Consider the following 11,065-nt stretch of genomic DNA (forward strand, 5'->3'; position numbering starts at 1 on the left):
TCCATTCCTCTGATTCTACGTTCCTTGTGTTTAAATACCCCGTCTGTTTTGGTTCCAGTTGGTCAGCTATAGTTTGATATTTGATGACATTGTTTTTATGCTCGATGATCTGTGTTTGGTTGTGCCCGGTTCTCCTGTGGATCATTTTAAAGTACCCTTTTTCTTTATCTCCTTAGATGAGGAGCATTTTACTAGCACTTACCAGCCCCTGTAACAATATGGAGACCCTCAGATTATTTAGCTAAAAAGTAAAATCTGAGCACACAGTGTGTGATGTTGTTGTGATCTTCTAAAACTTTAAAGGGGAGACAAATGTGAGACCATCAGAGTCTCTAGCTAAGGAGAAATATCTGAGCACACAGCTCAGGAGACAAGTTTGAGAAGCAGGAGACTCAAGCAAAAATCTCCATTCGATCTTATAGTAACTGATTTCTAGTCGTGTCCTCTTTTGGAAGGCCAAACAGAGCAGTTTCTCTTCACAATGAAACAAATAGCATCACACCACGTGACGGCTCGAGTGTGAAGAGGTGAGTGGCTTGAGCGGCATGGCTGTGGGGCAGCCACATGTGACAGCCCTGGGCTGGACTCAGCTTCCACGTCCGGAGAAGGCCGATCGATTCACAAGCGCAAATGTGATGTATTTCCTCAGTGACTAGCATGGATCAGCTCTAGGCATGATGAAGCGAATATCATCCTCTTTTGGAAGGCCAAACAAAGTAGTTTTGCTTTCACGTGGCAGTGCGGCAACAACAATACTACAGCGAGAATAGAAGTTGATGAGACACGACTTTGTTATGCAAATCTTCCCACATAGTGACGTAGAGATGTGGGGGTGTGTTTAAACAAGCCGTTTTAGGGAGGTGTGGTTGACTCTTAACTTTTATAAAGAATATCTCTTTGGGTTTGAGACTTTAGTCTTTGCAGCTTTACAAATCTTCTTTATACACCAAGAGCTTGTAACACTCCAAAGAGAAAGGAAAACTTCCCCTTTAAAATTTTATTTAAAATGTTTAAAATTAATTTAAAACAGTTAAATACAGTGCTATCAGTTCGGACATTGTACAGTGCTCATAATAACTAAAAGCATAATAACTAAAAGCAGATTCCTCTTGTTTGTGTGAACCCTTGGTATTTCTAACCGACTTCGATCCTAATGATCTGAGTGGTCTGTTGGGATTTAAATTCAGTGAACATATCTGCAATGTATTTAGGTGCTATGCCATCGAGTGATTTATAAAGGAGTAAAAAGTACTTTAAAATCAATCCTAAATGTAACACTGGAAGCCAGTGTAGGAACCTGAGGGACTGGTGTGATACCTTCGGTACTGGTTTTAGTCAGAATCCACGGCAGCAGCTTTCTGGATGAGCTGCAGCAGCTGTCTATGGTAGTCTTCTTGGGAAGGGCGGTTGGGCGGAACCATTACAATAGTCCACCCCTGCTGGTGAGATAAAGGCATGAGCAAGTTTTTCCAAGTCTTGACTGGAAACAAAATATCTAATTCTTGCAATGTTTTTTGAAATGATAGTATGCTGATTTAGTTATTTTTGCTTTGACGTGACTACTGAAACTACAGGTCTGTCTCCAGAATCACACAGATTCTTGGCATGATTTTTAGTTGTTTGACTTCAAGATCAAGGTAGTATGCATTCACCTTGAGAACTTCATCTTTGTTTCCAAATGCAATGACAGCAGTTTTCTCCTTGTTTGCTGAGAGAAAATGCATGGCACATCAGCTGTTATTAATTTCATCAGTGCACCAGTCAATGGGCTGTAATCATTTGGAGATAAGGCTAGATAAATCTGGGTGTCATCTGCATGGCTGTGACAATTTGAGTTCTTTCTCATTATTTGACACAGGGGAGCATATACAGGCTAAACAAGAGTAAGGTGCAAGTATTGAGCCCTTGTGGGACTCCCCATAGTACCCCATCAACTGCATAGTAACACGCTGGCAACCACCCCAAGTGCCATACCAACACCTTAGAAAACCACTCCTGGGTACTCTAGCAACCGCCATATCAACCACCCCCAAGTTCCCTAGCAACCACATAGCAACACCTTAGCAAACACCCAGATTACCTTAGCAACCACCCTGAGTACTCTAGGAACTATCTATCTATCTACCTAGCTATCTAGCTAGCTTGGCTGTGGGGCAGGTGTAGCCTAATGGATAGAGAGAGAGTCGGACTTGTAACCAGAAGGTCGGCATGTCTGAAGTCTCAGAGTTGTGGAGTGGAAGGGAGTGAATGAACAGTGCTCTCTTCCACCCTAAATACCCATGGCTGAAGTGCCCTTGAGCAAGGCACTGAACCCTTAATTGCTCCCCGGGCGCTGGAGCAAATAGCTGCCCACTGCTCCGGGGGTGTGTTCACGGTGTGTGTGTTCCCTATGCACTGCTGTGTGTTTGTTGCTTGGATGGGTTAAAAGCAGAGCAAATATCTCGAAGTTTCACTGCATCCATTCCGAGTTCTATCTATCTATCTATCTATCTATCTATCTATCTATCTATCTAATCTTTAAAATTACTTTAAACTTCAAACTACTTCAAACTGAAAACCTTCAAACTTCAAGCTTTTAAAACTTTTCTAACCTCCTGTTTTAACGTTCTCAATCCAACTTAAAGTTTGTCTAGATTAAATTTTTTATCTAGTGTTACCACTGTAATGTTTCTGTTTATTTCCAGGTTTGTTTTGACAGCCAGTCAGTGTGGTCTACAGATATTTGCACTTTCTGTGAAATGCTGCTCTTTGTTTGTGCTCTTTCTTTATATAATTGTTTCATCTGATGGAATTTTTATATATAGAGAAGGCTGCTAATGTGATTACGATGGGACTGAAGATCCAGTCAGGGAAGAGGTTTAAGCTGAGATTACTGCTGAGGCTAACACTTCTTGACATAGTTTGTTTCTGGTGAGAGCTGCTCTGTTTGTTCTGAAACATCGGAACTGATCCTGATAACAGGAGCCTGTGGTCAGCGAGGAAAACACAGAACAAAGAGAATGTTTTCTTCATGTTTTGCAGATAAATAAGCTATCAGCCTTCATTTCTATTCAGTGATCTTCAGGAGATTCACAGTATAAGCCCTGAACTATCATCATCGTGATATAGATTCTGCTCAAACCAGACTGCTTTCATCATTTAGTGCATAAGTTAGGGCCAGATCAGATGAAGAGAGAGATGCAGTTCTGTGCTGTGACCAGATGGGGCCATAATGACACTTTGTGTTTGCATTGGCCACACCGGAGGAAAAGTACATCTTTAGCTTTTATAGTTTAATAAAATAATACATTTATGTGTTTTACATTTTCTTTTGGTCTTTTCTCACACTATTTTACATTGTTTAATAGTCACTTTTAATTATTAAGTGCTTTATACTATACAGATTGTGTCAAAGCAGCTTAAAGTGTTAAACAGAAAAATAGTGTGTTGATAATTCAAATGAAAGTTCAATTCTACTGTAGAGCAGCTCTACAAAGAGGACAATAATAAACAGTAGAAATTTCCGTTCTGTGCAATCAAGCCAATAGTATTTTAGCCAAAGTTTAATGATATTTTAATGTGCTCTGAAGAATAATTTTTACAAGTGAATAGGTCCATTGTTGTAGTGAAAACGGCATCTGTAACTGATTTAAAGTGGCTGCTCAAACTGATCCATATGTAGGGCTGGACTGGGACAAAAATAATACCAGTTTTTTACTGACTCCAAGCTTTTGATATGTATAATGTTACAAATGCTTTTTATTTCAGATAAATGCTGATCTTTGGATCTTTCTATTGGATCTTTCTTACTGTTTAAAATGTTTTGACTGGTAATGTTAGTGTATGTATGTAGCCTATGTATCACACTCATATCACATCTTGTTTTGGATAAGAATAAGCGTCAAACCCGACAATATCATGTCTTTTTATTATTTAAATCTAGCTTTATTCGCATTGGCCCATGGAAACCTCTATGAACACACTTGACTTGTCTTGGCCAAAAAATTGCGGGGGACAAATTTACATTTTATTAAAAAGTGTAACATATTCTACACTCATGGCACTTGCATACATTAGGATAGTTTCCCAGATGCCTGCCTCAGCTCGCGAGTCCCTATCAAGCACTTTACAGATTCATCTACTCTCTTCTCCTCCTGCCTAGCTTTTTGGCCCTCATCACTCATCGCAGAGCAAGCCTGTTCTTGATATAGCTGCAGTAAAAACCATGGCCCAAAAGCTGACGAGGGAAGAAGTTGCGGTGAAGCGATCTTTATATAGGCGGAGCAAACATTATCGCACTGTCTATAGCGCATTGTGATTGGATGTTTAGGCTGTCAATAAGGAGACAAATCAATGGGCCACTGGCTGCTCGCTGTCCCTGCGTGATGGTTCTAGGCAAAATAAATAAAAAAATAAATAAAATAAAATAAAAAAACATTCGATGTTAGTTGTAAATGCGTGATGCCCAGTATGCCCGATTACCAATCAGAAGTCAAGTCAAGTCAAAGTCACCTTAGAATTATATGGCGCTTTAAACAAAAAGATTGCATCAAAGCAACTGAACAACATTAATAAGGAAAAAAGTGTGTAAATAATGCAAAATGACAGTTAAAGGCTATTCATCATTGAATTTCAGTGGTCATCATGCAGCTCAGTCCAGTTTAAAATCAGTAGTATCTGCTGCAATAATTTGCAATCAACTTGATATTGCTGTAAATGAAATTATCCCCCCAACTAAACTCGCTTAAGCCAGGAGGCGACAAGCAGCAAGGAACCAAAAAATACGCCGGTGACAGAATGGAAAAAAACCTGGCCAGAAACCAGGCTCACCCGGGGAGCCAGTTCTCCTCTCTGACCAGATAAGAAACCAGCAGTTCAATTCCAGGCTGCAGCAAAGTCAGATTGTACCAGAAGAATCATCCTGTTTCCTGTGGTCTTGTATGCGGTGGTCATCTGAGACAAAGGTCTTTACTGGGATCTTTCTCCTGGAGCTCTAGTTGTCCTGGTCTCCGCTGTCTTTCTGGGCAGTAGAGGTCGCTTTCTAGGGGTACTAATCCACCATCTGGGCTGGATACATACTGGATCCGGGTGACTGCAGTGACCCTCTGACTTGGATATGAGACTGGATCTGAGGTCACTCACGTTGACCTCGGAATAAGAAGGAAACAGACTAATATTAAGCGTAGATGCCATTCTTCTAATGGTGTAGCAAGTACATGTGTTCCCGGTTCCGGTTTACCTAATTAATGCAGCCTAAAAATCCTTTAACAGATTTGGATATTAGAAGCATATTAGTGTGTTATGTGTAAGCTAGGTTAAAGAGATGGGTCATAAAACCTAGATTTAAACTGCAAGAGTGTGTCTGCCTCCCAAACAATGTTAGGTAGGTTATTCCAGAGTTTAGGTGCCTTAGGTGCCTTAGTTGCCTTTGATATTCTAGGTATTATCAAATTGCCAGAGTTTTGAGATGGCAGCGGAGGTGGAGGACTATAATGTAACAAGAGCTCATTCAAATACTGAGGTGCTAAGCCATTCAGGACTTTATAAGTAATAAGCAAGATTTTAAAATCCATACGATGTTTGATAGGGAAGCCAGTGCAGTGTTGACAGGACCGGGCTAATATGATCATACTTCCTGGTTCTATTAAGAACTCTAGCTGCTGCATTTTGGGTTAGGGTTACTAAGCGTGCAGAACAACCACCCAATAAAGCATTACAATAATCTGACCTTGAGGTCATAAACACATGGATTAACATTTCTGCATTTGACATTGAGAGCATAGGCTGTAATTTTGATATATTTTTGAGAAAAATGCAGTTTTCCAAATGCTAGAAACGTGGCTTTTCTAAGGAAAGGGTTCCTAACTGATAACGAAGAATTGACAGAGCAGCCATCAAGTCTTAGACAGTGTTCTAGGTTATTATATGCAGAGCTTTTAGGTCCTATAATTAACAACTCTGTTTTTTCAGAATTTAGCAGTAAGAAATTACTTGTCATCCAGTTTTTTATATCGACTATGCATTCGGTTAGTTTTTCAAATTGGTTATGTTTTGCGAGACCCACGAAGAAGAAATATAGAGCTGAGTATCATCAGCATAACCGTGACGAAACTAACACAGTGTTTCCTGATGATATCTCCCAAGGAGTATGTATGTAAAGCATGAAGAGTAGCGGCCCTAGTACTGAGCCTTGAGGTACTCCATACTGCACTTGTGATCGATATGATATCTCTTCATTCACTGCTACGAATTGATGGCGGTCATATAAGTACGATTTAAACCATGCTAATCCACTTCCATTAATGCCAATAAAGTGTTCTAGTCTATGCAAAAAATGGTTTGGTCAATAGTGTCAAACGCAGCACTAAGATCCAATAGCACTAACAGAGAGATACAACCACGATCAGATGATAAGAGCAGGTCATTTGTAACTCTAAGGAGAGCAGTCTCAGTACTATGATACGGTCTAAATCCTGACTGGAAATCCTCACAGATACCGTTTTTTCTCTAAGAAGGAATATAATTGTGAGGATACTACCTTTTCTAGACAGAAAAGGGAGATTCGAGATCGGTCTATAATTAACTAGTTAACTTGTGTTTTTTTGATGAGAGACTTAATAACAGCCAGTTTGAAGGTTTTGGGGACATATCCTAATAACAATGAGGAATTAATAATAGTCAAAAGAGGATCTATGACTTCTGGAAGCACCTCTTTAAGGAGCTTAGATGGAATAGGGTCTAACATACATGTTGTTGGTTTAAATGATTTAACAAATTTATACAATTCTTCCTCTCCTATAGTAGAGAATGAGTGGAACTGTTCCTCAGGGGATCTATACTGCACTGTCTGATGTGATACTGTAGCTGATGGCTGCATGGTTGCAATTTTATCTCTAATAGTATCGACTTTAGAAGTAAAGTAGTTCATAAAGTCATTACTGCTGTGCTGTTGGGAAATGTCAACACTTGTTGATGCTTTATTTTTCGATAATTTAGCCACTGTATTGAATATTTGATGTGGGTTATTTTTTAAAGTCATTACTGCTGTGCTGTTGGGTAATCAGATTTAGCAGATTTTTAATGTTTTTTCTGTAGGATAGGTTACTTTCCCTCCAAACAATGCAATGACTTGCATCATCAAGTTGTTCTGAGGTTTTGGATATGCTAAGGAATTGGGATACATCAGGAAGATTACTTACAAAGCAGTCTTTTGTGGTAGAAGTGATGTACTATACTTGTAACAAGAAGTAGAATTTACTTATAGACTTTTGATAGTACCTAGGATAGCAAAGTCCACTAAAGGAGGTAGAGCTTTTTATACTTGAAGCCTGCCCTCTGAGAAATCCTGAAAACATTGTTATAAATTGAAGCAACACCTCCCCCTTTACCTTTTGGACGTGGCTCATTTTTAAAACAGTAATCTTGGGGGGTAGACTTATTTAAAATAATGTAATCATCAGGTTTTAGCCAGATTTCTGTCAAACAGAGGACATCTAGATTATGATCAGTGGTCATATTATTTACAAAAAGTGCTTTCGTAGAAAGGGACCTGATATTCAATAAGCCAAGCTTTATCTTTTGTTTTATCCGTATTGCATCTGTTTTTTTTTTTTGTTGAACCTCAATTAAATTGTTGCTCTTAAATTGGTTTGGATGTTTTTTGTATTTTCTAGTTCAGAGGGAACAATTTTAGTCTCTATAGTGTGATATCTAGGTGAAAGGAGTCTCTACCGTTATCTCAATCACCCATCAAACATCCCAAACACTTACTCATGATTCCAGCCTACACACACACACTGCAGCCAAAAAGCAGAGAGCACGTCATGAAAGTACAAAAGGCAGTGTGTGTGTGTGTGTGTGTGAGAGAGAGAGAGAGAGTGTGAGTAAGAGTGAGAGTGTGTGTGTTGTGGGCTGAGCTCTGGAGTCACCGAGTGTGTGTCCAGATGTTACCACAGCCCAGCCTGTTGAACTTCACCGAAGGACAGAAAACCTGTCAGACAGGAACGGGCATGATCCTAGTGATGGAAGATGAAGCGGCTCAATGTTTCCATGTTAAAGTGTCTCTCTGGTTTCTATTGCTCAGTGTTTGTCCTTGGCTAGTCGCTTCAGTTGTTTTTTCAAAGAGCTTGAGGGAGGCGAAGCATGTGGCTCATGGCTTGTGTGTTTTGGGTGTTGAGCAATAGTTTGTCTGGTCAGCTTGTTTAACCACACTCAACTCACCATCTTAACCAGCAAAACCAGTGCATTTGAGTCTTCTCTCAGCTCACAGCTGTCTGTCTGTTTATTCTAGCTGTCTGACTTCAGATATGCCACAAACACGCTCCCACACCTGTGAAGTCATCCGTCTGAATGTGTGTGTGTGTGTGGGTGGGTGTTTAACAGTGTGACGGTGGAAAGAGCTCGGGGTGGAGGGTGTGAAGTGTTTATAGGAGAGCTGGAAAATCATGAAAAACAACCAGAGATTGAAGCAGAAGATCCACAGACAGAATCCAGCTCTTCAAGGTGTGTGTCCATCAACCAGCTTTACATAAGACCAGCAGATGTCTGACATTTCTCTGCATACAGTCTCAGGTGTTTCTAGTATTTGTTTTTTTAGTAGTATTTTCCAGAGACGGGATCCACTTCCGCAGTCCATGGAGTGCTCCATCGCCTTCACTGTGTGTTTTCTCCTGTGTTTTCTCCTGGGGTGATTTCCGTAGCTTGTTACATGGTGTGTATAGAGATCTCAACCAGACTCTCACACACACACACACACACTATCTATAGCTGAACGTCTCTCTCTCCCTGCAGATTCTCAGGAGAGCCGTGCCAGTCGATCAGTAAATGTTCACCATTCTCCTCATCTCTCTGTTTAGCTTTGGCTCCGTGGAGCACATCTGTGTGTTATGTGAAGCTGAAGCTGGGCTGCTGGACTTCTGTGTCTAGAAATCAGCTCAAGATCAATGCTGCTGTGATGGAAACAGGTTTGGTGAAACACTGAATTCATTTGACATAGGCGTTCATTAATACCATATTACTGTATGCATATTGTGTATCTGTTTTATTTCAGTATTTGTGTGAATCCATATCAGGCCCGAGCGCTTTCATGAGGAGTCCACGAAATCAGATCCTACAAACCAATTACATCTACAGGAGGTTGCAACACACACACACACACACACACACACACACACACATTCACACAAACACACCTGCTCCACACACATTCACACACACACCAAAGCGCATTCCAAACACACCACACTCACACTCCACAAGCACAGACGCATTCAAACTTCACCCACACAGACCTCCACAAACACATTCACACCTGCTTATACACACACACACAAGTACATTCACACTCACACTACAGACACTCACACAATGAACCTCTAAACACTTATACACACACAAACTCTCTCTCTCATACATGCACACACACACACACGCTGTGTCTAACAGGACCATTCCACAGGTATGCGTTTTTTTATATACAGTTCGTTATAAATACTACAAAACAAACCCTCATAGAACACTGACTTCATTTATTTTATTTAAAACAAAAATATTCTAAAAGCTTATTTTACTTCACATTTATATAATTGTTTTTTACAAAAGAAATTAGTCCTCAAATGGAGGTTTTGTCAGATTTAGCTGACTTCATGGGACCAAATATACATATTTTGACAAAAGTTGACAAATGTGATTTTTTTTTATTATTTATTTATTTTTGTCAAGTCAAGTCATCTTTATTTATATAGCGCTTTAAACAAAAAAGATTGCGTCAAAGCAACTGAACAACATTAGTTTATACATATTTTGTATTGTCAATAATGCAAAATGACAGTTAAAGACGGTTCATCATTGAATTCAGTGTTGTCATCATGCGAGAAAGCTCAGTTCGAAGTTTAAATAGTATCTAGCACTGATAATTTGCAATCAAGTCAACGATATCACTGTGTAAATGAAGTGTCCCCAACTAAGCAAGCCAGAGGCTGACAGCTGACAGGAACAAGAAACTCCATCAGTGTGAGAATGGAGAAAAAAACCTTGGGATAAACCAGGCTCAGTTGGGGGGCCAGTTCTCCTCTGACTGGACGAAACCATTTTGTTATTATCATTTTTTTTTTCACTTTATTTTGGACCTGATATAGTATTTATTATGAAAAGCAGCTGATGTTTTCAGAACATAGCAATTTGAAACACTTTTTAAACACTTATTTACTGATGATCTATAGCTTTTTTCACTTAGAAATATTTGTATCCCCTTGCATTTCCTTTTTACAGTGTATATTTATATACGGTGGTGGCCAAAAGTATTAAGAACACCCCAAGTATTTTCAGCAGCTGAAAAATGTACAGCCTGATCTTTTTTGCTGTAGTGTGTCGGTAAACATTCGAACACTTGCCATAAAAACAGAACCACTGGTAGAAATCACAGGCAAAAAACAAAATAATCCAAAAAAAAAGATTCCACAAGCAAAAAAGTAACAGGTGCACAAGGTAACAAAGCTGGCTATATATATATATATATATATATATATATATATAACTCTTCGCCTATATATATATATATATATATATATATATATATATATATATATATATATATATATAGTTTAATATTATTATTTTATGCTATGAAGCAAACAAGGCTAAACAGAACATGATATATATGGGGGAACTAATAAGAGTTATGAAACACACCTGGAAACAATAAGAATTAAAACACAGAACAAGGTTAATGGGGAAATGAAGTCCACAATCAGTGTACTATGATCCAGGAGGAGTGCCCTCTGAGTGGCTCTCTATGGGCACTAAATCAGGTGGCTGTGACACTTGACCCCAGCTTTAAGGAGCGGTCAAAGGCAGAGGAAATCAGGAGGGAGGTGAAACCACTGACAGACAAGGGGGAGGGATGGTGGCCCAGGCTGGCCTGGTGGAAAGGGCCCACTAGAGACAGGTAGACCGGGAGGCCAGGGAACGGAAGACCCGGGTGGCCAGAGGCGGGGGCCAGAGCATGGCAGGCAGCAAGGGTGGGTAAAGATCACTCCAGTGGAGCTAAATGAGCCAGATGACCCCCCTGGTGGATCAGGCAAGGACT

This window comes from Cyprinus carpio, chromosome B3 (assembly GCF_018340385.1).
Source record: "Cyprinus carpio isolate SPL01 chromosome B3, ASM1834038v1, whole genome shotgun sequence".
In the NCBI taxonomy this organism is placed as follows: Eukaryota; Metazoa; Chordata; class Actinopteri; order Cypriniformes; family Cyprinidae; genus Cyprinus; species Cyprinus carpio.